This window comes from Hibiscus syriacus, unplaced genomic scaffold, assembly GCF_006381635.1.
Source record: "Hibiscus syriacus cultivar Baekdansim isolate YM2019G1 unplaced genomic scaffold, ASM638163v2 tig00110160_pilon, whole genome shotgun sequence".
NCBI lineage: Eukaryota > Viridiplantae > Streptophyta > Magnoliopsida > Malvales > Malvaceae > Hibiscus > Hibiscus syriacus.
In genome coordinates this window covers 1,085,074-1,096,684 of record NW_024062608.1, presented here as the reverse complement: position 1 = coordinate 1,096,684, position 11,611 = coordinate 1,085,074, and the positions used below count along the sequence as shown (strand labels likewise).

At 33.1% G+C, this 11,611-nt stretch overlaps 1 pseudogene; it reads right to left on the bottom strand.

The window, feature by feature from the left end:
* Positions 1–428: 428 nt before the first annotated feature.
* Positions 429–5,535, bottom strand: LOC120216376 (annotated as a pseudogene).
* Positions 5,536–11,611: the final 6,076 nt, after the last annotated feature.

Here is an 11,611-nt window from a genome sequence, read left to right as displayed (position 1 = left end):
AAATGGTAAAATCATTAATACAACCAATGTTCATACCTAACCAAATGGACGTGCCTTAAATTCAAGTGTCATCATTTGCAATCCATGGGCTGCAGTTACACCACAGGATTGTATGTGAGACCTTTTTCAGTCATAGATTTGTCGCTATCATTTCTCTTCATAATACATAACCCCAAAAGTTGTGCATATTTTGTATGTGTTGGTTCATGTGTGTAGGTGATAAATAGGCAGTGTCATTATAGGTTTGTCGTTATAGCATAAACAACAAAAACATATAGGATAATCTATCATCTTCCAATACCTAACAATTAAAAGAGCAGTTCTAATCATATGTCTCCCTTTCTATCCCTCAAAAAATGAATATTTCCATGTTACATAAAGGTAAAATCTTATGTTTATATAGTAAAAGCAAACTACCACACAATTATTATAAAAAAAAGGAATGAGAATGAGATTAATGTTGTTTTTCTATTTCAAGAGAATAATACTGTGGGATATGTGATTGAAATTAACAGCCCCCAAAGTCTGTAACTGAGAAAGAAGCCTTATCGGGCAAATTCCCAGCATGGCGTAGCCCTAGAGTGAGAGATACATCTCCGGCCGTGGTCCCGAACCTTATGAGAGTTGAACCAATGTCACTGTTACCAGTGATGGTCCCATAATCAGCTGCTGCAACGATGCTGCTGCCACGATGGCACTTGTCATCGACGCCAGCTAATAATCTCTGGTGGATATCCGAGTCATGATGGGTTGTGGTGGTGAAAGGCTGGGAGATGGGTGGCGCCACCTCCGTTTCAGTGGTGTTGGCGGTTGAGGTATTAGTAGTAGTAGTACCGGTGGTGGTGGGAGGAATACTACTAATACTGGTGTTGGTGACTTGGTTTTCCGAGAAGCATTGTTTACTGATTGCGATGAATGAAATGTTGTTTTCTATGGCATTTATTCCGGATCTTTTGCCTGCCGCTGCCGTCGTTGTAGAAGCTGTAGGTGGTGGTGGTGGCAGTGGTGTTAATGTGCCACCTGCCTCGCCTGCTGGGCCTGTTGAAAGCGTTGATGTTTGTGCATTATTGTTGCTGTCTTTTACGTTCCTTTCTTTATTATCCCCTCTTCTTCTTTAGACTCTTGCTGGTACATATCTTCCACCATGGGTTTCCACAACCGAACCCTGGCATTTATGAACCAATTTGAAACCTGCAAAAAAAAAACATCATCATCTTCATTACAATGCATTTAAAATCCCAGACAATTAAAGACAAAAAAGATGATACACAATACATGCAAAACCATGCATATTATAAACTGTAGTGTAATTTAATCTAAACAAGCGGTTCCAGTTTCGTAAGATTAGTGTTCTATTATGAACCAGTCCAAAAAGGAAACCCAAGAAACAATAAGTAATAAATAATTAAGAGGGGACTACTCATCAGCTAGCTATAATATCTTTCCTCACATGTTGCTGAATGATGTCTGCTTCTTACAGAAAGCTCCAAAAAGCAGTGATGAATGGGGGGGACTCCCTTCATGACCCAATCGCTGTATTTGTTACCCACTTATAAATTACAAAAGACATAGAACTAGAATTAGGTGTTTGTCTTTCATATCACACCTTTCTGCCCCCACGTTTTTCTGTCTAATTTGCCGTCCATGCAAACTAAAATACTGTAAAAGGAGAAAACCCAACTTACTAAGAATTACCCACCTTTAACTATAACCGAATTCTTCAAATTAGTAAGTATGCGTGTGTATATAGAGAGAGAGAGCTTTATGATGTGGTTGGAGGGTGTCATACTGAGTATTTGATAGGAGAGAGAGTTGCAAACTTCATGTCTCTTCTATTTGTGTACTTTGACTATGCCTTTTAATATAATCAATCTTCTAAGTTTCTTCCCATTCAGTATTTAGCAAATATATACGTCTGTAATATGTTTAATAATATTATATGCATTATGCAGTAAAAGTGAAAGAAAATACCAACCTGATTTCTCGATAAGCCAGTCTGTCGAGCCAACAGATGCTTATCTGCATCGCTTGGGTACCTGAGAAAGAGACCAGTGAATGCTATTAGAGTTTTGTGTACCACCATAGATTCGATTGAACCTTTCCTTATTTACCATGCATGGAAGCGAGAATCTAAGAGAAAGAAAGATCATCCCACACGCCAGCAGCAGCAGGTTTTGCAGAAGTAAAGAAGACCACAGTAACTTTTTTTTTATCAACAGAGTAAGTTTCATTAACAACAGAAAGGAAAGAAAAAAGAGGTTTTCTTTTCATTCATTTGGGTATATTTATGACCATATGAGACGGTAGAAAAATGGTTAAGGAGACGTGTCATCTGTGATATGATGCTTTAATAAAGTTTGTCTTTTTTTTCAAACAACGAATTGCTCGGTCTTTGATTGACAAAGTAAAGAGAGAAATGAAGGTGTTTTTTAACAGCTTTTTGTCTGACGACACATACATCCCAATGACACTGCATTACTGTTTTCTCTAAACACAGACCAAAAAGTAAGACAAAGTAGGAAACAAAAACCTGGATTTTGTGAGGATAATAAAGTGTCATTATGTCATAAACTGAATTATATGATAGCTTGTCTTTCAACCCTTTTAGCTTCCTTTTCTATAATTTTAATACCTAATGAGTTAAGAAAGATGCAGATTCTATTGTTGGACTAGTGTCAGATATAATATAATATAATATACTATAGGTTAAGGGGAAACGTACGGGTGGAGAAAATGTTCGAAAAGCCAGGCCCTCAAAATGTTGACAGATCGTTCAGGCAGGCCCCTTTGGGGTCTCCAAGCTTCATGTTCCATCATTCCCATTTGATGGAACGCTCTTTGTTGTCTTAAGCTTTGTTCTAACATCTTCAGCCTCGGTGTCTCCCCTTTGGTTATGCCGGATGTTCCAGCGCCATCTTTTTCACCCAACAGCTCACAGCTACGCTTCAGTTGTCCGGATAGGGCATCTTTCAAACACCTAAAATGCCTCGACATCGCCTTCTGAGCTAGGGCGGTGTAAGGCACCGCTGCCTCAAAGCCCATCACTATATCAAACGAGTTAACCACCGTTTGCATTTGTTCACAGTAATGGTTGTATCTCCTGTCCACCTGCAAGCAACCATCATTTGTTTTACATATGTTATTAATCACAGTTCACGATGAAATGAGTAATATGAAAAATGACATGACATTGGAAAAGAAGAGAATAGCAAGTTTCAAATTTAGATTTTTACAACACCCAAAAAATCATTTTTACATTACTCGATTGCTGTTTAAGGAAACCAGCACCAAAGAAGTGGGTGCATGAATCAAAGATTGATATAAGGTGAAATGATTGTTAATGGGGATGTGGGAATAACGAATATCCTACACCTTCTTTCTCCCATTATAGGCTACAACCAATTGATGACAAGCTTGGGTGTCTAAAAAAAATCTAGAAAAAAAGAAAGGGAAAATGAGCCACAGCCAAAAGACTTGTGATATATCAATGGCTTTCATTGCAATATTGCTATTTGCAGTAGCTTCACCATAAGTTTTGTATGTAATATGGGTGGGTTAATACTCAACTTCCATATCAGAAGGAACGTCGCACCAGCCTAATAGTCACAGAAGCATAGCCCCAGATTTTTGGAATAGAAAAATCAAAGTGAAAAAGGCATAATGAAACTCTACCAATAAGATCCTTTTGAGTACCCGACTGCACCAGCCGGCTTTGCTCTATCTGGGTTTTCTTTATTAATAAAAAAATTGGTGAGTGATGAGAACAGGTTAAAAAAAGATTATTGGGTCATTGACCCTTGAAGGAGAGAGAATAAGAAGGGAAACAGAGAAAAGAGATTAGGTTACATGCCTCATCAAGCATGGATAGAAGTTTGACCTTCCTTCTTTGATGTTCAATTCTATCAGCTGCTGATAAAGCAGGGAGATCCTTCGTTGATGAAGAAGATCCTTCGCCGTCGCCAGGATTAGAACTAGGGTTTCTGCCGAGTTTTTTCTTCTTAAACTGCCCTCTTCCCACACTACAGAATTCTTCTAACAATTCTTGAGCGGCTTTGGCGTACTTTGAATTCCTCAAAACATTGACCATTCCTAATGAGGAACCGTACCCAACGTGAACCTGGTGGTTTTGTTCCACTCCGTCTTGCAAATGCTTGTACTGAAAATGAGGGGTAGCAGTGGCAGAAGACCCTCCACCTTGGTTATAGTACAGTACCCCGCCAGCCCCCATCCTCAATTCTTCAGCTTTTACGGCTTCCAAGTGTTGCAAAGATGATAAAGATAGTGAAAGGCCTTGGTTACCTCCGATTTCACTTGGGTGACCGCCTTCATGGGAACTATTGGGAACCCAACTGAACTGAGGTGGAAAAGCCCCTCCCGTACCTGTTACATTAAACCCTTGGAGAGAAGTTGACGGAGGAGGAGGAGACGGTGATCTTGGCTGTGGATTCATCAGGAATAGATGCATGGCAGCTGCTGAGTCTGCATGAATGCTTGGTAACTGCTGTTGAGCTAAGCTGTCACGGTTATTGTGGCTCTTCGATTCACCTAACTGTCCCAAACCCCCAACAACAACACCCTGCCTGTTGCTGTACCACTCGTTGGGTGGTTTTTGCTCTCGATAATTACCCTGTAAAGGCTGGTCTAATAACTCGGTCGAGGCAGCGGTGGCCGCCACACCCGAAGGGAAATAGAACATTTCCGATGATAACATGCCTGGCGTTTCGTAAACAGGAAGAGCATTTGATTCTTCCTCCTCGATCCCTACTAATGGCGGAGGTGGTTGCTCAAAGCCTTCAACTCTCAGTTTATCTCTCCGGATCTGTTGTGCTAAGTGAAGTTGCTGTTGCTGCTGTTCTTGGTGGCTTATAGCTGATCTCTCGAATCCATTCGAGAAGCTGAAGATACCAGCTGCTTGGTGGTGGTGGTGATAATCTTGGGACATAGAATTTCGTAGAATTAATGGTCCTCCTGAATTGGAATTTGATGATGAACCTTGGGGTAGGGCCGAGAAACAATCGCTACTCCCATACCAATATCTTCTTCTTCATGATCCCTCTAGCAACACCTTCCTTTCACCTTTTTCGCTGCTAAAAAATGGGTCTATCAGTTAATTCACAAACAAAAGAAATCAAATAACACCCACCTTGAAAAGCAGTGTTATTCATCACAAAAAGGAAAAGAGGATCAAATTCTCAGTTAAGGAAAACAATGAAAAAGAACAAATTTATGAATGGGTTTTTGTTTATTAATAATTTCGAATTTGTTGTAATTTGTAAACCTCCTAATTATTTTCAGCATCGGGTATATACAAATATTTAAAGAATATGTTGAGAAAGTGTGTGCATATATATATATATAGACAGACCGCAGACCTTGTTAGAGTTGCAGAGTATGAAAGCCCATAGACATCGTTGTCTCTTCTATGGTATTGAAAGCTTCTTCAATTCCCTCCCTCTTTTCTTTTCCCAGTATATGTGTGTGTTTCCTCTGTCTGTCGTCTCTTTCTCTCCTTTGCAGCTGTGACCCCTTTTCTATCATTTATTTATTTTAACTCTTTTGTAATACACCTTAAAAACAAAAGAAGTGAAATATGAGGCAAAAATGATTATAACAGTAAAAAAAATTAAACTACATGAAAATTTATTTTCTCAGAGAAACATGAAGGAATAGACCCTGGCCCCTCCCCAAAGAAAGGAGGACGCTATTCTTTCTTACTCGCCACTTTTTCCTCACTATTATATGCTACTATGTGCTTTTTCCTCATTTATTTTTATTAATTGAGAACTAAATAATTTAATTAATTTTATTGCTATATGATAATGAAATAAATTTAATAAGAAAAAAATAGAAGTCTACAAAATATAAGTTGGTGGAAACTTTTAATTTCATCAATTTTTTTAAGATTATAGAATAAAATACTCTATAGATAAATTTAGAATGTTACTTTATATTTTGTAAAAATAACATAGGATAACATTTTAAATTTATTTTTATAAAAAAATAATTATGTTTTTTAAATATAATTTTACAGGGGTGTGTTTTGGGAAATTAATTGTTGGATTTTTAAAAATAATTATTACGCTGAAAGGTGGGGTATTATTGTAATTTAAAAAGACGTCCTTTGGAAACCAAAGCAAACTACGGAATAAAATAAAGATAAGGTCAGTACAAAGTCATTTCAATGATCCAAATTGCCACCATCCTTCTATACGTTCAAATGACCAAAACACTATAGCTAATCATTGTGTATATTCATGAATGGCAATAGTTGGTAAGGGCAAAAACGTCTTTCACAATTTTCTTGCATTGATAACAAAATAAAATCAGACTATGAGAGCTATGACTAAGAAAAATATAAAACTTCTCTTATAACTAGAATTTTTATTAAGAAATATATTAACCCAAAGGCAATGGCCATATTTAAAAATGTATAATTAATTTTATTTAAAATTATTATTAACACATCATCTCTTATTAAATTTAAGAAATATAATAAATAAACAAAATTTATCTAACTTCAAAATTCTCGCGATCTTCATCGACTTTTGTGAACACTAATCGTCCTCTTTATTAATAACAGGGTTAGTTCTACAGATATTCATAGGTAGTCTAAAAATTTTAAAAATATTTTAATTGTAATTTTCAAAAGTGATATTTCATGGTTAAAGCGATGATTATTGGTTTTATAGGTTTTGGGTTCAATTGTCAACGGCTATAAGATATCTGAGTATTCATCATCAAATGATTAATAATTTTTATATTATAACTTATAATTACCATATATTAATAAAAAAATGACAGTAAAAAATGTTTATAAAAAAACCATAAAACGTTATCTCAACTTACTATGTTTATCACCTCTTTTTATATTTATTTGATTGATGGCATCACAAATGAATAGAGGAAGGAGTAGGTGAGGAAGTCATCTCCAACTAAAATTTTAAATTCTATTATATTTTAAATTTTATTAGTTCTAAAATCACGTGTCCTTCCCTAGTGGCAACACTTTTAATGTTAGTCATCGACCGTTGATTTTATTTATTTATTTTCTTTACTTTCTTATATTGCATCTTTGCTTTTCTTTTATTTTTAATTTTTTAATAACTCTATCTTTATGTCACGTTTTTATCTACTTTTTAACATATTTTCAGTTTGATTTATCGGTTGTTTGGCTTATATTTTCATTTATTTTTCTTATGATTAGATTTAATGTTATATCAACTGATGAAGATAACACTTATTTGTTATACATGGTATTTTTCATATTCTAAACCCTCATATCGGGTTTAAATACACCATTTGCGTTTAATGATAGTTTTGTCACTGCGCTCGATTCTGGTTTACAATCATCGATGATCTTCTAGTACTTTAATCTCATGTTGTAATTTGTTCGAAAATATTTTAAAATTTTAATCTGAAAATTTTTAAAACCAAAGGCCAATTATAATGTGTAAAGCATAGTTTAGAAATTTTGATGAATTAGCCCTACTAAATAAAATCTACACATAGAATCGCTAGTGTTTAAGCGAAGACGAAACTTTTGTCAAAAACAAAAATGCAGTGACAAAGCTAGAGGGGACCAGGCATTAGCCTTGGCCCCATAAATGGAATATTTTTTATGTAGATATTCGCTTAAAATTTTACGTAATTATAAATTGATTTAATAGAAAAATAACCCTCAAATATTTTTAATTTCGTTTTGGATTTTAAGGTTGAGGTCGACACTAATTAAATTTTTTTTGGTAAAAACATCCATGAGATAACAATTAGTTTATGTTTATTTACAGTTTATATTTGTAATTTACTAATGTTATGCCAATTATATCTTCTTTATTTGAAATTAGATTTTTCTTTCGAAATGTAACATACCTTATAAAAACTTTTATCTTTTAATTTAAATTAGCTATTAATACTCAAAGTTACACCAATCTGATAAATGCTACCTTAATTATCTGAACCTTAGCCACTCACCTATTTAAGCTAATTCTTTTATCAGCATAGAACCATACAGTAATAAAATTTAAAATTCTGGTGCACTTATAATTAACAATAAGTAACTTTTAATACGCAACATGGAACAGCTTAGACAATATGTATTAGTTTTGCACAAGAGCAATTAAAGTGCTTTCAGAATCAGTGACTCAAAGGAGATTAAAATTGGGTGCATTCAATTATATTTGTTTTTTTCTTCTAAATTTTAAACGTTTATAATAATTTAATTTAATTAATTTAATTTATTAATCTTTAATTTTTTAAATTAACTTTTTAAATTAATTTTCCGAAAATAGCTTTAGTTATGCTTTTTGACATATGTTATTTTTTTTTAACTTTTTCATAAATATTTCAAAAATAATTAATAATTTTTATATAGTACATTTAACTTATTTTTGTTTTTCTTGATGGAACATGTTTGTCTCATATACCTTGACAGTTCATTTTTCTAGATTGGTCCTTTCTTGTGGGGATATAAGAGTGAAGAAGGCAGTCGAGGAATCGCCTCTCAATTGTAGTTGAGAGGTATTTATAATAACTCTAGACGACAGAACCTAAACAAATAGTCATTTTGGTCGCTCGTAAATCAACATGATAATTAGATATCATCGTCAGATTTTAGATTCACTCTAATAGATCATGTGAGCCTGTCACATATCTTATCTATACATTGTAGCTAGCTTGAAGATTCTGATACTCCTATGAAAGGAGGTCATAGTTCTTTGAAGATTTCAATAATGAAGGGATTTTTTTTTTCGAGGACTTGTCTGACAAAAACTAGTAGTTTCCGGAAGTGACCTCCAGAGGTATAACAAATTTTAAAAACCAAATACTTTATTGAATGCTTTATAGGTCAAAAGTAAATGTCGGATACTTTACGGTTCAATAATGTTTTTGAAAAGTATGTTATGATTATAAGTTAGTATTTGTTCATATTCATACTTAGCCATTGACAACACACACCCCCTGCAAAAGCAGTTGCTCGAATCTGAAACCTCAAAGAAGAAGAATATTTACTTTAACCACTAAGCCCACTCAATAAATTCATATTTTTTAAAAATAGACTTAAATTGAATCAATTTTTTTTTATAATTTATTTTATTTTGAAATTATATAAAGGTATTTATCTTTAAAACAATAAAAATAACTTAACATGATATATAGAAAGGTATTTATTTTTATAAGTACATTAGACGGGGGCAGGATCTTATAATGCGTCTATGTTTGTGTGGCAATGTTTTCGTTAGCATTGACTAGCTAGGCCAATAGTCGTAATAACTTACGGTACGATGAAAGAATAAATTATATAATCTCTTTATCATTATACAAGTCACTTATAATAAGCATATTATTTTAATTCAAATAAATATATGATGGGCTAAACAAAATTTTATCATAATCTTAATTAAGTTTCAAATACGATATTTTATTTTTCATTATAATAAAAATAAGCGAATGCTTTAGAGCATTGAACGTAGTTTACAAGAGACAGAAGTAGGTGGAATAGTGTCGGTTCCCGACCAATAACTATCAATTACCGCCGTGGTTTTATGTGGGGTTTGTAAGGTGTGAAAAGCACACATAACTGCTTTCTGGTTGATAGTGTCAAGATGGGCATGCTTGATTAACCTTTTCTTATTCATTCTTTCTTTTTTATATTAAATAATAAACATAAAGGTTCTTATATGTTGATTTCTTAGATAATTACTTATGATTAGAGTCACATATAATATGGGCACAACTATTAAAGGAACCTTATATGTGTGTTTTTTTTTAATTACCCGATTAGAATATGCATAGGAATTTATAGATGTTCATCAAGAGTGACGACGGTTGGATTTAAACTTGATCTTATAAGTTCAAAATCTTGAATTATAATTACTTGTACTAACACTCGTTGATATATATTATTTTCCCTCGAAATTCATTATTATATATGTATATATAATACCAAAAATGTTTACATTCTCACAAAGGAGAAAAGTAGACAAAGGTTGCCATTTCCCAACCTACATTTTGATTTCCACCATGTGAATAAATACTTCTTTTAATCTTAATTTTATGTTTAAACAAAGCCATGTTATATATAATTAATTACCATGCATACCTACCACGTATTATTTAGTTTTTTAGCTAAGAATTAGCAAAACCTATGAAATATTTTTTTTATCAATTATTTAAATATAAATTATTTGAACATTAATTATTTAAATATAAATTATAAACATAAATTATTTAAATTACATAAGATTATCAAATAAAATAGCTCATTAAAACAAGAGAAGAATAAAATACTAAACATCTAAAATTTCACTAATTAAAATAATAAAAACTAAATAAAATAATTAAATTTAATTTTTAAGTAGATTTTGTCATTCATAAATTTGTTATAGAAATTAATATCAGAAAGTAGTCTTGATTTATAGGTGACTCAGTCGTAGTCGATGAAGCTAACAACCACTCTAGGCAGTTTTCTTCTTGACATGGTTCCTTGTTTTAGTCACCATCTTTCACCATTAATTATATTATTCGAAAACAAGGTTTCTTTCTCCGTAATTTTCACAAATATATATACTTTTTAGTCTGTGTTCTAACCGACAGTATTAATTTGTACGTTGTTTTCTTTCCAAGCAAGAAGATGTTGAATATTAAAAACAAAAACTGTTTCTCTTTCATTGCTACTCATGGCTCAACATGAAGGAGGATTACAACGAAATTAATAATTAATAAGATAAGAAACCCAATTATATTTTTATTTTTCCAAAAAAAGAAGAGTTAAATTGGGTAATGATTTGTTTATTCAATTGCAAACCAGATTGAATGTCGATGCCCAGCCTTCCTTTTTCACTTTTTCTTCTTTCTCTAATCATCTTTTCTCTTTTGAGGTAAGGTCTCACGTGAATCTCATCCTCACACGCTTGACAGCCTCCTCTTTTCATCTAAACTAAGAAAAAATACCCCACTCACGTGTGAAAGCCAGGCTCCACGCACGTGTCCTCCCCTTTGCAAATTTAATGCTACCATGCAAAAGAGTTCCTACCTAGAACCATTTTTGTCCCTTTTATTTATGGGCAGGATTGGATCTGAGTTTAAGTAAAAAGCAATTGAAATATAATTTGATTATTTTTGTTTTGAATTGGTTTAAAAAATTATTATCTATTTTTTTAAATGGTATCAATTTTATTCATTCATACTTTATTTATTCTCGTTACTTGTCCTAGTTTGGGGAAACTATACCATGAAGCGTGAATATTAAATATATATGTATCTAGAATAACATCCTGAGATATGTGTTCATTATTTTAATGAATTGATTGAGGCAATAATATCAATGGAGATCTCATGATAACGTCAAAAGAAGAAGCATGTTCTTGTATATGTTAAAATCTTTAGTACTTATATGGTACCAAGATAATATTGATGGTAGCTCCCATTGAACTGTCTTTGATTGCCTGCAACCAAGTTCAATGGGACCCTACAACTCTATACAACTATTATATATCTGTGTGGTGTTTCTAAAAAGGATAAGTGGTGCAGGAGAGATGGGAATCTTTCCACAGGTTAATCGTGCCAACATTTGCTGTCGAAGTTGATGAAGGGATCGAATAATCCACGATAC